Raw genomic sequence first — 17,026 nt, 5'->3', positions numbered from 1 at the left:
AAACAGCCAACTCGGGGGAGGAGAGAACACGTCTCAGCCTTTGTCAAGCATGAAAACTTGTTTTCACACAAGACCTTCTGGGAGACTTGGTGAGAAGCTTGGTGGCAGCATTTAGGACCAAATGTATGCAGTTCAGGGATGTATTGCTAAGACAGGCTCAAAAGCCAACCACATTAGCCAGGGCAGGAGGAAATAAAGATGTGTCTACTTTTGATTGGCAGAGGGTTGGGAATGTTGCATACTGGGATAGGAAAGCAAAGAGAGGCCTACCGTGAAGGTGGTGACTGTCACCGAGAGGCTATAATGCCACTCCAACATCCACCACAAGCCAGTGGCATCAGTGAATGCGTGGCTTTGGGAGTACAAAACACGCCGTAAAAACTAGAGCTATACATTTTTGCCGGCATTTCTTGTAATTGAACATAATGATCAGGGGAGAGCGCGGACGCAGTCCCCCACTACCAGAAATTATGCAGTCGAGATTCCCACATTTGGGGAATTCGCAGGGGTCAGCACAACCGAAGTGCAATGGCTGGGCCTCGCCCTGGGTGAACCACCTTCTTGATCATGGTATCTCCCCTGCCAGGTAAGTATGAGTTGGGAGCACCGGAGACAGGGCCCTAGCTCTGAGACACAGTTGTTTGGCTCACGGTGCCTGCAATGCATATTCGCAGAGCCCAAAAGCCTTCGGTAACGCCTCGTCCTCCTTTGATACAGGATTTGTTGAAGTGAAGCAAACACTGCTGTGAAATGACTAGGCTGTGAAATGACATATAAATTAATTTATCACATTTCTTGGCTCCCGTCCTTTTATTCCCCTTGCCAAAACAGAGTCAAACTTCCTGAAAAGCCACCGGGTAACCTCTGGCCGTCTCTGAGAAATCACAGCAAAAGCCAGATGACACAATGCCTTTGTCTCTGAGACAACACCAACTGCTATGAATTCTGGAAAACAAGCATGCAGGCAGTACAAGTTTTTCTAGCACACGTGACTGATCAAAACAGCCAACTCGGGGGAGGAGAGAACACGTCTCAGCCTTTGTCAAGCATGAAAACTTGTTTTCACACAAGACCTTCTGGGAGACTTGGTGAGAAGCTTGGTGGCAGCATTTAGGACCAAATGTATGCAGTTCAGGGATGTATTGCTAAGACAGGCTCAAAAGCCAACCACATTAGCCAGGGCAGGAGGAAATAAAGATGTGTCTACTTTTGATTGGCAGAGGGTTGGGAATGTTGCATACTGGGATAGGAAAGCAAAGAGAGGCCTACCGTGAAGGTGGTGACTGTCACCGAGAGCCTCCTCTGCTGCTCAGGAACAGAGGGCCATGCTGACTCTGGTTTCTCTTCAAAGCGCACAAGTCTTTCGCCTTTTACTAAAGACTTCCGTGGAGAGGAACATCCATGAGTTGAATATATTTTTGGAAGGCTTTGCTGTATTGCTGAGCCTTTTGAAATTGTGAAAAGTCAAAGAGCTGTCCAACTTCAGAAACCCTGTGTCCACAAAGGAGAGGTTGGGCGGAGGCGATAAGCAGCAGCCATTGTTATGCGTGCGTACGTACGAGGTACCACAACACGTGAGATTTGTGCCAAGAGCTCGGCACGGACATCCACCACTTGGGGGTTATCGCTTCTCGGCCTTTTGGCTAAGATCAAGTGTAGTATCTGTTCTTATCAGTTTAATATCTGATATGTCCTCTATAAGAGGACTACATATTAAGCCGATTTTTAGCACGAGGGGCTGAAATTTGGAGCTTGCTCCTTTCACTCCACGCATCGACCTAGCATTGCAGTGCCGCTGGGAACGGTGCACTCTGTTCTTACCTTGTAGAAAACCAAGCACTCAAACAATTGTCCTGTTTCAAAAGTCAATTCACAGCGGGTGAAGGAAATGAAGGTAATGGTCCGGCAGAGAGAGAGAGAGCCAGTGTGTAAGGGATACAACGTCATAAGCACAGTCTCCTTTTGCCTTGAGTCTTGATTGAAGAACAATCCAGAAACTCTGATCAGGGGTTCCCAATTCCTTACGGATTGATATGGCTGCAGTAGATGTCTACTACACGTCTGTGCCTGACCATGCACGGCTCTCAGTGGGATCCCAATGAGCTTGAACTGGATTCCAAATTGAGTTGGAAGCCTTTGTCAAGCATGAAAACTTGTTTTCACACAAGACCTTCTGGGAGACTTGGTGAGAAGCTTGGTGGCAGCATATAGGACCAAATGTATGCAGTTCAGGGATGTATTGCTAAGACAGGCTCAAAAGCCAACCACATTAGCCAGGGCAGGAGGAAATAAAGATGTGTCTACTTTTGATTGGCAGAGGGTTGGGAATGTTGCATACTGGGATCGGAAAGCAAAGAGAGGCCTACCGTGAAGGTGGTGACTGTCACCGAGAGGCTATAATGCCACTCCAACATCCACCACAAGCCAGTGGCATCAGTGAATGCGTGGCTTTGGGAGTACAAAACACGCCGTAAAAACTAGAGCTATACATTTTTGCCGGCATTTCTTGTAATTGAACATAATGATCAGGGGAGAGCGCGGACGCAGTCCCCCACTACCAGAAATTATGCAGTCGAGATTCCCACATTTGGGGAATTCGCAGGGGTCAGCACAACCGAAGTGCAATGGCTGGGCCTCGCCCTGGGTGAACCACCTTCTTGATCATGGTATCTCCCCTGCCAGGTAAGTATGAGTTGGGAGCACCGGAGACAGGGCCCTAGCTCTGAGACACAGTTGTTTGGCTCACGGTGCCTGCAATGCATATTCGCAGAGCCCAAAAGCCTTCGGTAACGCCTCGTCCTCCTTTGATACAGGATTTGTTGAAGTGAAGCAAACACTGCTGTGAAATGACTAGGCTGTGAAATGACATATAAATTAATTTATCACATTTCTTGGCTCCCGTCCTTTTATTCCCCTTGCCAAAACAGAGTAAAACTTCCTGAAAAGCCACCGGGTAACCTCTGGCCGTCTCTGAGAAATCACAGCAAAAGCCAGATGACACAATGCCTTTGTCTCTGAGACAACACCAACTGCTATGAATTCTGGAAAACAAGCATGCAGGCAGTACAAGTTTTTCTAGCACACGTGACTGATCAAAACAGCCAACTCGGGGGAGGAGAGAACACGTCTCAGCCTTTGTCAAGCATGAAAACTTGTTTTCACACAAGACCTTCTGGGAGACTTGGTGAGAAGCTTGGTGGCAGCATTTAGGACCAAATGTATGCAGTTCAGGGATGTATTGCTAAGACAGGCTCAAAAGCCAACCACATTAGCCAGGGCAGGAGGAAATAAAGATGTGTCTACTTTTGATTGGCAGAGGGTTGGGAATGTTGCATACTGGGATAGGAAAGCAAAGAGAGGCCTACCGTGAAGGTGGTGACTGTCACCGAGAGCCTCCTCTGCTGCTCAGGAACAGAGGGCCATGCTGACTCTGGTTTCTCTTCAAAGCGCACAAGTCTTTCGCCTTTTACTAAAGACTTCCGTGGAGAGGAACATCCATGAGTTGAATATATTTTTGGAAGGCTTTGCTGTATTGCTGAGCCTTTTGAAATTGTGAAAAGTCAAAGAGCTGTCCAACTTCAGAAACCCTGTGTCCACAAAGGAGAGGTTGGGCGGAGGCGATAAGCAGCAGCCATTGTTATGCGTGCGTACGTACGAGGTACCACAACACGTGAGATTTGTGCCAAGAGCTCGGCACGGACATCCACCACTTGGGGGTTATCGCTTCTCGGCCTTTTGGCTAAGATCAAGTGTAGTATCTGTTCTTATCAGTTTAATATCTGATATGTCCTCTATAAGAGGACTACATATTAAGCCGATTTTTAGCACGAGGGGCTGAAATTTGGAGCTTGCTCCTTTCACTCCACGCATCGACCTAGCATTGCAGTGCCGCTGGGAACGGTGCACTCTGTTCTTACCTTGTAGAAAACCAAGCACTCAAACAATTGTCCTGTTTCAAAAGTCAATTCACAGCGGGTGAAGGAAATGAAGGTAATGGTCCGGCAGAGAGAGAGAGAGCCAGTGTGTAAGGGATACAACGTCATAAGCACAGTCTCCTTTTGCCTTGAGTCTTGATTGAAGAACAATCCAGAAACTCTGATCAGGGGTTCCCAATTCCTTACGGATTGATATGGCTGCAGTAGATGTCTACTACACGTCTGTGCCTGACCATGCACGGCTCTCAGTGGGATCCCAATGAGCTTGAACTGGATTCCAAATTGAGTTGGAAGCCTTTGTCAAGCATGAAAACTTGTTTTCACACAAGACCTTCTGGGAGACTTGGTGAGAAGCTTGGTGGCAGCATATAGGACCAAATGTATGCAGTTCAGGGATGTATTGCTAAGACAGGCTCAAAAGCCAACCACATTAGCCAGGGCAGGAGGAAATAAAGATGTGTCTACTTTTGATTGGCAGAGGGTTGGGAATGTTGCATACTGGGATCGGAAAGCAAAGAGAGGCCTACCGTGAAGGTGGTGACTGTCACCGAGAGGCTATAATGCCACTCCAACATCCACCACAAGCCAGTGGCATCAGTGAATGCATGGCTTTGGGAGTACAAAACACGCCGTAAAAACTAGAGCTATACATTTTTGCCGGCATTTCTTGTAATTGAACATAATGATCAGGGGAGAGCGCGGACGCAGTCCCCCACTACCAGAAATTATGCAGTCGAGATTCCCACATTTGGGGAATTCGCAGGGGTCAGCACAACCGAAGTGCAATGGCTGGGCCTCGCCCTGGGTGAACCACCTTCTTGATCATGGTATCTCCCCTGCCAGGTAAGTATGAGTTGGGAGCACCGGAGACAGGGCCCTAGCTCTGAGACACAGTTGTTTGGCTCACGGTGCCTGCAATGCATATTCGCAGAGCCCAAAAGCCTTCGGTAACGCCTCGTCCTCCTTTGATACATTATTTGTTGAAGTGAAGCAAACACTGCTGTGAAATGACTAGGCTGTGAAATGACATATAAATTAATTTATCACATTTCTTGGCTCCCGTCCTTTTATTCCCCTTGCCAAAACAGAGTAAAACTTCCTGAGAAGCCACCGTGTAACCTCTGGCCGTCTCTGAGAAATCACAGCAAAAGCCAGATGACACAATGCCTTTGTCTCTGAGACAACACCAACTGCTATGAATTCTGGAAAACAAGCATGCAGGCAGTACAAGTTTTTCTAGCATACGTGACTGATCAAAACAGCCAACTCGGGGGAGGAGAGAACACGTCTCAGCCTTTGTCAAGCATGAAAACTTGTTTTCACACAAGACCTTCTGGGAGACTTGGTGAGAAGCTTGGTGGCAGCATTTAGGACCAAATGTATGCAGTTCAGGGATGTATTGCTAAGACAGGCTCAAAAGCCAACCACATTAGCCAGGGCAGGAGGAAATAAAGATGTGTCTACTTTTGATTGGCAGAGGGTTGGGAATGTTGCATACTGGGATAGGAAAGCAAAGAGAGGCCTACCGTGAAGGTGGTGACTGTCACCGAGAGGCTATAATGCCACTCCAACATCCACCACAAGCCAGTGGCATCAGTGAATGCGTGGCTTTGGGAGTACAAAACACGCTGTAAAAACTAGAGCTATACATTTTTGCCGGCATTTCTTGTAATTGAACATAATGATCAGGGGAGAGCGCGGACGCAGTCCCCCACTACCAGAAATTATGCAGTCGAGATTCCCACATTTGGGGAATTCGCAGGGGTCAGCACAACCGAAGTGCAATGGCTGGGCCTCGCCCTGGGTGAACCACCTTCTTGATCATGGTATCTCCCCTGCCAGGTAAGTATGAGTTGGGAGCACCGGAGACAGGGCCCTAGCTCTGAGACACAGTTGTTTGGCTCACGGTGCCTGCAATGCATATTCGCAGAGCCCAAAAGCCTTCGGTAACGCCTCGTCCTCCTTTGATACAGGATTTGTTGAAGTGAAGCAAACACTGCTGTGAAATGACTAGGCTGTGAAATGACATATAAATTAATTTATCACATTTCTTGGCTCCCGTCCTTTTATTCCCCTTGCCAAAACAGAGTCAAACTTCCTGAAAAGCCACCGGGTAACCTCTGGCCGTCTCTGAGAAATCACAGCAAAAGCCAGATGACACAATGCCTTTGTCTCTGAGACAACACCAACTGCTATGAATTCTGGAAAACAAGCATGCAGGCAGTACAAGTTTTTCTAGCATACGTGACTGATCAAAACAGCCCACTCGGGGGAGGAGAGAACACGTCTCAGCCTTTGTCAAGCATGAAAACTTGTTTTCACACAAGACCTTCTGGGAGACTTGGTGAGAAGCTTGGTGGCAGCATATAGGACCAAATGTATGCAGTTCAGGGATGTATTGCTAAGACAGGCTCAAAAGCCAACCACATTAGCCAGGGCAGGAGGAAATAAAGATGTGTCTACTTTTGATTGGCAGAGGGTTGGGAATGTTGCATACTGGGATAGGAAAGCAAAGAGAGGCCTACCGTGAAGGTGGTGACTGTCACCGAGAGGCTATAATGCCACTCCAACATCCACCACAAGCCAGTGGCATCAGTGAATGCATGGCTTTGGGAGTACAAAACACGCCGTAAAAACTAGAGCTATACATTTTTGCCGGCATTTCTTGTAATTGAACATAATGATCAGGGGAGAGCGCGGACGCAGTCCCCCACTACCAGAAATTATGCAGTCGAGATTCCCACATTTGGGGAATTCGCAGGGGTCAGCACAACCGAAGTGCAATGGCTGGGCCTCGCCCTGGGTGAACCACCTTCTTGATCATGGTATCTCCCCTGCCAGGTAAGTATGAGTTGGGAGCACCGGAGACAGGGCCCTAGCTCTGAGACACAGTTGTTTGGCTCACGGTGCCTGCAATGCATATTCGCAGAGCCCAAAAGCCTTCGGTAACGCCTCGTCCTCCTTTGATACAGGATTTGTTGAACTGAAGCAAACACTGCTGTGAAATGACTAGGCTGTGAAATGACATATACATTAATTTATCACATTTCTTGGCTCCCGTCCTTTTATTCCCCTTGCCAAAACAGAGTAAAACTTCCTGAGAAGCCACCGGGTAACCTCTGGCCGTCTCTGAGAAATCACAGCAAAAGCCAGATGACACAATGCCTTTGTCTCTGAGACAACACCAACTGCTATGAATTCTGGAAAACAAGCATGCAGGCAGTACAAGTTTTTCTAGCATACGTGACTGATCAAAACAGCCAACTCGGGGGAGGAGAGAACACGTCTCAGCCTTTGTCAAGCATGAAAACTTGTTTTCACACAAGACCTTCTGGGAGACTTGGTGAGAAGCTTGGTGGCAGCATTTAGGACCAAATGTATGCAGTTCAGGGATGTATTGCTAAGACAGGCTCAAAAGCCAACCACATTAGCCAGGGCAGGAGGAAATAAAGATGTGTCTACTTTTGATTGGCAGAGGGTTGGGAATGTTGCATACTGGGATAGGAAAGCAAAGAGAGGCCTACCGTGAAGGTGGTGACTGTCACCGAGAGGCTATAATGCCACTCCAACATCCACCACAAGCCAGTGGCATCAGTGAATGCGTGGCTTTGGGAGTACAAAACACGCTGTAAAAACTAGAGCTATACATTTTTGCCGGCATTTCTTGTAATTGAACATAATGATCAGGGGAGAGCGCGGACGCAGTCCCCCACTACCAGAAATTATGCAGTCGAGATTCCCACATTTGGGGAATTCGCAGGGGTCAGCACAACCGAAGTGCAATGGCTGGGCCTCGCCCTGGGTGAACCACCTTCTTGATCATGGTATCTCCCCTGCCAGGTAAGTATGAGTTGGGAGCACCGGAGACAGGGCCCTAGCTCTGAGACACAGTTGTTTGGCTCACGGTGCCTGCAATGCATATTCGCAGAGCCCAAAAGCCTTCGGTAACGCCTCGTCCTCCTTTGATACAGGATTTGTTGAAGTGAAGCAAACACTGCTGTGAAATGACTAGGCTGTGAAATGACATATACATTAATTTATCACATTTCTTGGCTCCCGTCCTTTTATTCCCCTTGCCAAAACAGAGTAAAACTTCCTGAGAAGCCACCGGGTAACCTCTGGCCGTCTCTGAGAAATCACAGCAAAAGCCAGATGACACAATGCCTTTGTCTCTGAGACAACACCAACTGCTATGAATTCTGGAAAACAAGCATGCAGGCAGTACAAGTTTTTCTAGCATACGTGACTGATCAAAACAGCCAACTCGGGGGAGGAGAGAACACGTCTCAGCCTTTGTCAAGCATGAAAACTTGTTTTCACACAAGACCTTCTGGGAGACTTGGTGAGAAGCTTGGTGGCAGCATTTAGGACCAAATGTATGCAGTTCAGGGATGTATTGCTAAGACAGGCTCAAAAGCCAACCACATTAGCCAGGGCAGGAGGAAATAAAGATGTGTCTACTTTTGATTGGCAGAGGGTTGGGAATGTTGCATACTGGGATAGGAAAGCAAAGAGAGGCCTACCGTGAAGGTGGTGACTGTCACCGAGAGCCTCCTCTGCTGCTCAGGAACAGAGGGCCATGCTGACTCTGGTTTCTCTTCAAAGCGCACAAGTCTTTCGCCTTTTACTAAAGACTTCCGTGGAGAGGAACATCCATGAGTTGAATATATTTTTGGAAGGCTTTGCTGTATTGCTGAGCCTTTTGAAATTGTGAAAAGTCAAAGAGCTGTCCAACTTCAGAAACCCTGTGTCCACAAAGGAGAGGTTGGGCGGAGGCGATAAGCAGCAGCCATTGTTATGCGTGCGTACGTACGAGGTACCACAACACGTGAGATTTGTGCCAAGAGCTCGGCACGGACATCCACCACTTGGGGGTTATCGCTTCTCGGCCTTTTGGCTAAGATCAAGTGTAGTATCTGTTCTTATCAGTTTAATATCTGATATGTCCTCTATAAGAGGACTACATATTAAGCCGATTTTTAGCACGAGGGGCTGAAATTTGGAGCTTGCTCCTTTCACTCCACGCATCGACCTAGCATTGCAGTGCCGCTGGGAACGGTGCACTCTGTTCTTACCTTGTAGAAAACCAAGCACTCAAACAATTGTCCTGTTTCAAAAGTCAATTCACAGCGGGTGAAGGAAATGAAGGTAATGGTCCGGCAGAGAGAGAGAGAGCCAGTGTGTAAGGGATACAACGTCATAAGCACAGTCTCCTTTTGCCTTGAGTCTTGATTGAAGAACAATCCAGAAACTCTGATCAGGGGTTCCCAATTCCTTACGGATTGATATGGCTGCAGTAGATGTCTACTACACGTCTGTGCCTGACCATGCACGGCTCTCAGTGGGATCCCAATGAGCTTGAACTGGATTCCAAATTGAGTTGGAAGCCTTTGTCAAGCATGAAAACTTGTTTTCACACAAGACCTTCTGGGAGACTTGGTGAGAAGCTTGGTGGCAGCATATAGGACCAAATGTATGCAGTTCAGGGATGTATTGCTAAGACAGGCTCAAAAGCCAACCACATTAGCCAGGGCAGGAGGAAATAAAGATGTGTCTACTTTTGATTGGCAGAGGGTTGGGAATGTTGCATACTGGGATCGGAAAGCAAAGAGAGGCCTACCGTGAAGGTGGTGACTGTCACCGAGAGGCTATAATGCCACTCCAACATCCACCACAAGCCAGTGGCATCAGTGAATGCGTGGCTTTGGGAGTACAAAACACGCCGTAAAAACTAGAGCTATACATTTTTGCCGGCATTTCTTGTAATTGAACATAATGATCAGGGGAGAGCGCGGACGCAGTCCCCCACTACCAGAAATTATGCAGTCGAGATTCCCACATTTGGGGAATTCGCAGGGGTCAGCACAACCGAAGTGCAATGGCTGGGCCTCGCCCTGGGTGAACCACCTTCTTGATCATGGTATCTCCCCTGCCAGGTAAGTATGAGTTGGGAGCACCGGAGACAGGGCCCTAGCTCTGAGACACAGTTGTTTGGCTCACGGTGCCTGCAATGCATATTCGCAGAGCCCAAAAGCCTTCGGTAACGCCTCGTCCTCCTTTGATACAGGATTTGTTGAAGTGAAGCAAACACTGCTGTGAAATGACTAGGCTGTGAAATGACATATAAATTAATTTATCACATTTCTTGGCTCCCGTCCTTTTATTCCCCTTGCCAAAACAGAGTCAAACTTCCTGAAAAGCCACCGGGTAACCTCTGGCCGTCTCTGAGAAATCACAGCAAAAGCCAGATGACACAATGCCTTTGTCTCTGAGACAACACCAACTGCTATGAATTCTGGAAAACAAGCATGCAGGCAGTACAAGTTTTTCTAGCATACGTGACTGATCAAAACAGCCCACTCGGGGGAGGAGAGAACACGTCTCAGCCTTTGTCAAGCATGAAAACTTGTTTTCACACAAGACCTTCTGGGAGACTTGGTGAGAAGCTTGGTGGCAGCATATAGGACCAAATGTATGCAGTTCAGGGATGTATTGCTAAGACAGGCTCAAAAGCCAACCACATTAGCCAGGGCAGGAGGAAATAAAGATGTGTCTACTTTTGATTGGCAGAGGGTTGGGAATGTTGCATACTGGGATAGGAAAGCAAAGAGAGGCCTACCGTGAAGGTGGTGACTGTCACCGAGAGGCTATAATGCCACTCCAACATCCACCACAAGCCAGTGGCATCAGTGAATGCGTGGCTTTGGGAGTACAAAACACGCCGTAAAAACTAGAGCTATACATTTTTGCCGGCATTTCTTGTAATTGAACATAATGATCAGGGGAGAGCGCGGACGCAGTCCCCCACTACCAGAAATTATGCAGTCGAGATTCCCACATTTGGGGAATTCGCAGGGGTCAGCACAACCGAAGTGCAATGGCTGGGCCTCGCCCTGGGTGAACCACCTTCTTAATCATGGTATCTCCCCTGCCAGGTAAGTATGAGTTGGGAGCACCGGAGACAGGGCCCTAGCTCTGAGACACAGTTGTTTGGCTCACGGTGCCTGCAATGCATATTCGCAGAGCCCAAAAGCCTTCGGTAACGCCTCGTCCTCCTTTGATACATTATTTGTTGAAGTGAAGCAAACACTGCTGTGAAATGACTAGGCTGTGAAATGACATATAAATTAATTTATCACATTTCTTGGCTCCCGTCCTTTTATTCCCCTTGCCAAAACAGAGTAAAACTTCCTGAGAAGCCACCGGGTAACCTCTGGCCGTCTCTGAGAAATCACAGCAAAAGCCAGATGACACAATGCCTTTGTCTCTGAGACAACACCAACTGCTATGAATTCTGGAAAACAAGCATGCAGGCAGTACAAGTTTTTCTAGCATACGTGACTGATCAAAACAGCCAACTCGGGGGAGGAGAGAACACGTCTCAGCCTTTGTCAAGCATGAAAACTTGTTTTCACACAAGACCTTCTGGGAGACTTGGTGAGAAGCTTGGTGGCAGCATTTAGGACCAAATGTATGCAGTTCAGGGATGTATTGCTAAGACAGGCTCAAAAGCCAACCACATTAGCCAGGGCAGGAGGAAATAAAGATGTGTCTACTTTTGATTGGCAGAGGGTTGGGAATGTTGCATACTGGGATAGGAAAGCAAAGAGAGGCCTACCGTGAAGGTGGTGACTGTCACCGAGAGGCTATAATGCCACTCCAACATCCACCACAAGCCAGTGGCATCAGTGAATGCGTGGCTTTGGGAGTACAAAACACGCCGTAAAAACTAGAGCTATACATTTTTGCCGGCATTTCTTGTAATTGAACATAATGATCAGGGGAGAGCGCGGACGCAGTCCCCCACTACCAGAAATTATGCAGTCGAGATTCCCACATTTGGGGAATTCGCAGGGGTCAGCACAACCGAAGTGCAATGGCTGGGCCTCGCCCTGGGTGAACCACCTTCTTGATCATGGTATCTCCCCTGCCAGGTAAGTATGAGTTGGGAGCACCGGAGACAGGGCCCTAGCTCTGAGACACAGTTGTTTGGCTCACGGTGCCTGCAATGCATATTCGCAGAGCCCAAAAGCCTTCGGTAACGCCTCGTCCTCCTTTGATACAGGATTTGTTGAAGTGAAGCAAACACTGCTGTGAAATGACTAGGCTGTGAAATGACATATAAATTAATTTATCACATTTCTTGGCTCCCGTCCTTTTATTCCCCTTGCCAAAACAGAGTCAAACTTCCTGAAAAGCCACCGGGTAACCTCTGGCCGTCTCTGAGAAATCACAGCAAAAGCCAGATGACACAATGCCTTTGTCTCTGAGACAACACCAACTGCTATGAATTCTGGAAAACAAGCATGCAGGCAGTACAAGTTTTTCTAGCACACGTGACTGATCAAAACAGCCAACTCGGGGGAGGAGAGAACACGTCTCAGCCTTTGTCAAGCATGAAAACTTGTTTTCACACAAGACCTTCTGGGAGACTTGGTGAGAAGCTTGGTGGCAGCATTTAGGACCAAATGTATGCAGTTCAGGGATGTATTGCTAAGACAGGCTCAAAAGCCAACCACATTAGCCAGGGCAGGAGGAAATAAAGATGTGTCTACTTTTGATTGGCAGAGGGTTGGGAATGTTGCATACTGGGATAGGAAAGCAAAGAGAGGCCTACCGTGAAGGTGGTGACTGTCACCGAGAGCCTCCTCTGCTGCTCAGGAACAGAGGGCCATGCTGACTCTGGTTTCTCTTCAAAGCGCACAAGTCTTTCGCCTTTTACTAAAGACTTCCGTGGAGAGGAACATCCATGAGTTGAATATATTTTTGGAAGGCTTTGCTGTATTGCTGAGCCTTTTGAAATTGTGAAAAGTCAAAGAGCTGTCCAACTTCAGAAACCCTGTGTCCACAAAGGAGAGGTTGGGCGGAGGCGATAAGCAGCAGCCATTGTTATGCGTGCGTACGTACGAGGTACCACAACACGTGAGATTTGTGCCAAGAGCTCGGCACGGACATCCACCACTTGGGGGTTATCGCTTCTCGGCCTTTTGGCTAAGATCAAGTGTAGTATCTGTTCTTATCAGTTTAATATCTGATATGTCCTCTATAAGAGGACTACATATTAAGCCGATTTTTAGCACGAGGGGCTGAAATTTGGAGCTTGCTCCTTTCACTCCACGCATCGACCTAGCATTGCAGTGCCGCTGGGAACGGTGCACTCTGTTCTTACCTTGTAGAAAACCAAGCACTCAAACAATTGTCCTGTTTCAAAAGTCAATTCACAGCGGGTGAAGGAAATGAAGGTAATGGTCCGGCAGAGAGAGAGAGAGCCAGTGTGTAAGGGATACAACGTCATAAGCACAGTCTCCTTTTGCCTTGAGTCTTGATTGAAGAACAATCCAGAAACTCTGATCAGGGGTTCCCAATTCCTTACGGATTGATATGGCTGCAGTAGATGTCTACTACACGTCTGTGCCTGACCATGCACGGCTCTCAGTGGGATCCCAATGAGCTTGAACTGGATTCCAAATTGAGTTGGAAGCCTTTGTCAAGCATGAAAACTTGTTTTCACACAAGACCTTCTGGGAGACTTGGTGAGAAGCTTGGTGGCAGCATATAGGACCAAATGTATGCAGTTCAGGGATGTATTGCTAAGACAGGCTCAAAAGCCAACCACATTAGCCAGGGCAGGAGGAAATAAAGATGTGTCTACTTTTGATTGGCAGAGGGTTGGGAATGTTGCATACTGGGATCGGAAAGCAAAGAGAGGCCTACCGTGAAGGTGGTGACTGTCACCGAGAGGCTATAATGCCACTCCAACATCCACCACAAGCCAGTGGCATCAGTGAATGCATGGCTTTGGGAGTACAAAACACGCCGTAAAAACTAGAGCTATACATTTTTGCCGGCATTTCTTGTAATTGAACATAATGATCAGGGGAGAGCGCGGACGCAGTCCCCCACTACCAGAAATTATGCAGTCGAGATTCCCACATTTGGGGAATTCGCAGGGGTCAGCACAACCGAAGTGCAATGGCTGGGCCTCGCCCTGGGTGAACCACCTTCTTGATCATGGTATCTCCCCTGCCAGGTAAGTATGAGTTGGGAGCACCGGAGACAGGGCCCTAGCTCTGAGACACAGTTGTTTGGCTCACGGTGCCTGCAATGCATATTCGCAGAGCCCAAAAGCCTTCGGTAACGCCTCGTCCTCCTTTGATACATTATTTGTTGAAGTGAAGCAAACACTGCTGTGAAATGACTAGGCTGTGAAATGACATATAAATTAATTTATCACATTTCTTGGCTCCCGTCCTTTTATTCCCCTTGCCAAAACAGAGTAAAACTTCCTGAGAAGCCACCGTGTAACCTCTGGCCGTCTCTGAGAAATCACAGCAAAAGCCAGATGACACAATGCCTTTGTCTCTGAGACAACACCAACTGCTATGAATTCTGGAAAACAAGCATGCAGGCAGTACAAGTTTTTCTAGCATACGTGACTGATCAAAACAGCCAACTCGGGGGAGGAGAGAACACGTCTCAGCCTTTGTCAAGCATGAAAACTTGTTTTCACACAAGACCTTCTGGGAGACTTGGTGAGAAGCTTGGTGGCAGCATTTAGGACCAAATGTATGCAGTTCAGGGATGTATTGCTAAGACAGGCTCAAAAGCCAACCACATTAGCCAGGGCAGGAGGAAATAAAGATGTGTCTACTTTTGATTGGCAGAGGGTTGGGAATGTTGCATACTGGGATAGGAAAGCAAAGAGAGGCCTACCGTGAAGGTGGTGACTGTCACCGAGAGGCTATAATGCCACTCCAACATCCACCACAAGCCAGTGGCATCAGTGAATGCGTGGCTTTGGGAGTACAAAACACGCTGTAAAAACTAGAGCTATACATTTTTGCCGGCATTTCTTGTAATTGAACATAATGATCAGGGGAGAGCGCGGACGCAGTCCCCCACTACCAGAAATTATGCAGTCGAGATTCCCACATTTGGGGAATTCGCAGGGGTCAGCACAACCGAAGTGCAATGGCTGGGCCTCGCCCTGGGTGAACCACCTTCTTGATCATGGTATCTCCCCTGCCAGGTAAGTATGAGTTGGGAGCACCGGAGACAGGGCCCTAGCTCTGAGACACAGTTGTTTGGCTCACGGTGCCTGCAATGCATATTCGCAGAGCCCAAAAGCCTTCGGTAACGCCTCGTCCTCCTTTGATACAGGATTTGTTGAAGTGAAGCAAACACTGCTGTGAAATGACTAGGCTGTGAAATGACATATACATTAATTTATCACATTTCTTGGCTCCCGTCCTTTTATTCCCCTTGCCAAAACAGAGTAAAACTTCCTGAGAAGCCACCGGGTAACCTCTGGCCGTCTCTGAGAAATCACAGCAAAAGCCAGATGACACAATGCCTTTGTCTCTGAGACAACACCAACTGCTATGAATTCTGGAAAACAAGCATGCAGGCAGTACAAGTTTTTCTAGCATACGTGACTGATCAAAACAGCCAACTCGGGGGAGGAGAGAACACGTCTCAGCCTTTGTCAAGCATGAAAACTTGTTTTCACACAAGACCTTCTGGGAGACTTGGTGAGAAGCTTGGTGGCAGCATATAGGACCAAATGTATGCAGTTCAGGGATGTATTGCTAAGACAGGCTCAAAAGCCAACCACATTAGCCAGGGCAGGAGGAAATAAAGATGTGTCTACTTTTGATTGGCAGAGGGTTGGGAATGTTGCATACTGGGATAGGAAAGCAAAGAGAGGCCTACCGTGAAGGTGGTGACTGTCACCGAGAGGCTATAATGCCACTCCAACATCCACCACAAGCCAGTGGCATCAGTGAATGCGTGGCTTTGGGAGTACAAAACACGCTGTAAAAACTAGAGCTATACATTTTTGCCGGCATTTCTTGTAATTGAACATAATGATCAGGGGAGAGCGCGGACGCAGTCCCCCACTACCAGAAATTATGCAGTCGAGATTCCCACATTTGGGGAATTCGCAGGGGTCAGCACAACCGAAGTGCAATGGCTGGGCCTCGCCCTGGGTGAACCACCTTCTTGATCATGGTATCTCCCCTGCCAGGTAAGTATGAGTTGGGAGCACCGGAGACAGGGCCCTAGCTCTGAGACACAGTTGTTTGGCTCACGGTGCCTGCAATGCATATTCGCAGAGCCCAAAAGCCTTCGGTAACGCCTCGTCCTCCTTTGATACATTATTTGTTGAAGTGAAGCAAACACTGCTGTGAAATGACTAGGCTGTGAAATGACATATAAATTAATTTATCACATTTCTTGGCTCCCGTCCTTTTATTCCCCTTGCCAAAACAGAGTAAAACTTCCTGAGAAGCCACCGTGTAACCTCTGGCCGTCTCTGAGAAATCACAGCAAAAGCCAGATGACACAATGCCTTTGTCTCTGAGACAACACCAACTGCTATGAATTCTGGAAAACAAGCATGCAGGCAGTACAAGTTTTTCTAGCATACGTGACTGATCAAAACAGCCAACTCGGGGGAGGAGAGAACACGTCTCAGCCTTTGTCAAGCATGAAAACTTGTTTTCACACAAGACCTTCTGGGAGACTTGGTGAGAAGCTTGGTGGCAGCATTTAGGACCAAATGTATGCAGTTCAGGGATGTATTGCTAAGACAGGCTCAAAAGCCAACCACATTAGCCAGGGCAGGAGGAAATAAAGATGTGTCTACTTTTGATTGGCAGAGGGTTGGGAATGTTGCATACTGGGATAGGAAAGCAAAGAGAGGCCTACCGTGAAGGTGGTGACTGTCACCGAGAGGCTATAATGCCACTCCAACATCCACCACAAGCCAGTGGCATCAGTGAATGCGTGGCTTTGGGAGTACAAAACACGCTGTAAAAACTAGAGCTATACATTTTTGCCGGCATTTCTTGTAATTGAACATAATGATCAGGGGAGAGCGCGGACGCAGTCCCCCACTACCAGAAATTATGCAGTCGAGATTCCCACATTTGGGGAATTCGCAGGGGTCAGCACAACCGAAGTGCAATGGCTGGGCCTCGCCCTGGGTGAACCACCTTCTTGATCATGGTATCTCCCCTGCCAGGTAAGTATGAGTTGGGAGCACCGGAGACAGGGCCCTAGCTCTGAGACACAGTTGTTTGGCTCAC

The 17,026-nt window shown here is 47.9% G+C and overlaps 21 non-coding genes across 21 annotated transcripts; 8 read left to right on the top strand and 13 right to left on the bottom strand.

Annotated features, from left to right (window-relative positions):
- Window positions 1-430: 430 nt before the first annotated feature.
- Window positions 431-594, bottom strand: LOC138412608 (U1 spliceosomal RNA). The gene has a single exon (XR_011244943.1). It is a non-coding gene; the product is annotated as a U1 spliceosomal RNA (small nuclear RNA).
- A 735-nt stretch (window positions 595-1,329) lies between these two features.
- On the top strand, window positions 1,330-1,447 carry LOC138412623 (U5 spliceosomal RNA). Its single transcript, XR_011244958.1, has one exon. It is a non-coding gene; the product is annotated as a U5 spliceosomal RNA (small nuclear RNA).
- A 176-nt stretch (window positions 1,448-1,623) lies between these two features.
- On the top strand, window positions 1,624-1,815 carry LOC138413273 (U2 spliceosomal RNA). Its single transcript, XR_011245610.1, has one exon. It is a non-coding gene; the product is annotated as a U2 spliceosomal RNA (small nuclear RNA).
- Window positions 1,816-2,526: 711 nt separating this feature from the next.
- On the bottom strand, window positions 2,527-2,690 carry LOC138412597 (U1 spliceosomal RNA). The gene has a single exon (XR_011244932.1). It is a non-coding gene; the product is annotated as a U1 spliceosomal RNA (small nuclear RNA).
- Window positions 2,691-3,425: 735 nt separating this feature from the next.
- Window positions 3,426-3,543, top strand: LOC138412622 (U5 spliceosomal RNA). The gene has a single exon (XR_011244957.1). It is a non-coding gene; the product is annotated as a U5 spliceosomal RNA (small nuclear RNA).
- A 176-nt stretch (window positions 3,544-3,719) lies between these two features.
- LOC138413272 (U2 spliceosomal RNA) lies at window positions 3,720-3,911 on the top strand. Its single transcript, XR_011245609.1, has one exon. It is a non-coding gene; the product is annotated as a U2 spliceosomal RNA (small nuclear RNA).
- Window positions 3,912-4,622: 711 nt separating this feature from the next.
- Window positions 4,623-4,786, bottom strand: LOC138412586 (U1 spliceosomal RNA). The gene has a single exon (XR_011244924.1). It is a non-coding gene; the product is annotated as a U1 spliceosomal RNA (small nuclear RNA).
- An 835-nt stretch (window positions 4,787-5,621) lies between these two features.
- On the bottom strand, window positions 5,622-5,785 carry LOC138412575 (U1 spliceosomal RNA). Its single transcript, XR_011244921.1, has one exon. It is a non-coding gene; the product is annotated as a U1 spliceosomal RNA (small nuclear RNA).
- An 835-nt stretch (window positions 5,786-6,620) lies between these two features.
- On the bottom strand, window positions 6,621-6,784 carry LOC138412564 (U1 spliceosomal RNA). Its single transcript, XR_011244914.1, has one exon. It is a non-coding gene; the product is annotated as a U1 spliceosomal RNA (small nuclear RNA).
- Window positions 6,785-7,619: 835 nt separating this feature from the next.
- LOC138412552 (U1 spliceosomal RNA) lies at window positions 7,620-7,783 on the bottom strand. The gene has a single exon (XR_011244902.1). It is a non-coding gene; the product is annotated as a U1 spliceosomal RNA (small nuclear RNA).
- Window positions 7,784-8,518: 735 nt separating this feature from the next.
- Window positions 8,519-8,636, top strand: LOC138412621 (U5 spliceosomal RNA). The gene has a single exon (XR_011244956.1). It is a non-coding gene; the product is annotated as a U5 spliceosomal RNA (small nuclear RNA).
- Window positions 8,637-8,812: 176 nt separating this feature from the next.
- Window positions 8,813-9,004, top strand: LOC138413270 (U2 spliceosomal RNA). The gene has a single exon (XR_011245607.1). It is a non-coding gene; the product is annotated as a U2 spliceosomal RNA (small nuclear RNA).
- Window positions 9,005-9,715: 711 nt separating this feature from the next.
- LOC138412541 (U1 spliceosomal RNA) lies at window positions 9,716-9,879 on the bottom strand. Its single transcript, XR_011244891.1, has one exon. It is a non-coding gene; the product is annotated as a U1 spliceosomal RNA (small nuclear RNA).
- Window positions 9,880-10,714: 835 nt separating this feature from the next.
- Window positions 10,715-10,878, bottom strand: LOC138413143 (U1 spliceosomal RNA). Its single transcript, XR_011245479.1, has one exon. It is a non-coding gene; the product is annotated as a U1 spliceosomal RNA (small nuclear RNA).
- Window positions 10,879-11,713: 835 nt separating this feature from the next.
- Window positions 11,714-11,877, bottom strand: LOC138412530 (U1 spliceosomal RNA). Its single transcript, XR_011244880.1, has one exon. It is a non-coding gene; the product is annotated as a U1 spliceosomal RNA (small nuclear RNA).
- A 735-nt stretch (window positions 11,878-12,612) lies between these two features.
- Window positions 12,613-12,730, top strand: LOC138412620 (U5 spliceosomal RNA). Its single transcript, XR_011244955.1, has one exon. It is a non-coding gene; the product is annotated as a U5 spliceosomal RNA (small nuclear RNA).
- Window positions 12,731-12,906: 176 nt separating this feature from the next.
- On the top strand, window positions 12,907-13,098 carry LOC138413269 (U2 spliceosomal RNA). The gene has a single exon (XR_011245606.1). It is a non-coding gene; the product is annotated as a U2 spliceosomal RNA (small nuclear RNA).
- Window positions 13,099-13,809: 711 nt separating this feature from the next.
- LOC138412519 (U1 spliceosomal RNA) lies at window positions 13,810-13,973 on the bottom strand. The gene has a single exon (XR_011244869.1). It is a non-coding gene; the product is annotated as a U1 spliceosomal RNA (small nuclear RNA).
- Window positions 13,974-14,808: 835 nt separating this feature from the next.
- On the bottom strand, window positions 14,809-14,972 carry LOC138412508 (U1 spliceosomal RNA). The gene has a single exon (XR_011244858.1). It is a non-coding gene; the product is annotated as a U1 spliceosomal RNA (small nuclear RNA).
- An 835-nt stretch (window positions 14,973-15,807) lies between these two features.
- LOC138413449 (U1 spliceosomal RNA) lies at window positions 15,808-15,971 on the bottom strand. The gene has a single exon (XR_011245788.1). It is a non-coding gene; the product is annotated as a U1 spliceosomal RNA (small nuclear RNA).
- Window positions 15,972-16,806: 835 nt separating this feature from the next.
- Window positions 16,807-16,970, bottom strand: LOC138413438 (U1 spliceosomal RNA). Its single transcript, XR_011245777.1, has one exon. It is a non-coding gene; the product is annotated as a U1 spliceosomal RNA (small nuclear RNA).
- Between the last annotated feature and the right edge of the window lie 56 nt (window positions 16,971-17,026).

The sequence above is a fragment of the Paralichthys olivaceus genome, chromosome 12, assembly GCF_024713975.1.
Source record: "Paralichthys olivaceus isolate ysfri-2021 chromosome 12, ASM2471397v2, whole genome shotgun sequence".
Taxonomy (NCBI): Eukaryota; Metazoa; Chordata; class Actinopteri; order Pleuronectiformes; family Paralichthyidae; genus Paralichthys; species Paralichthys olivaceus.
Note: the sequence above shows the minus strand (reverse complement) of the source record. Positions and strands in the feature narration are given on the sequence as shown.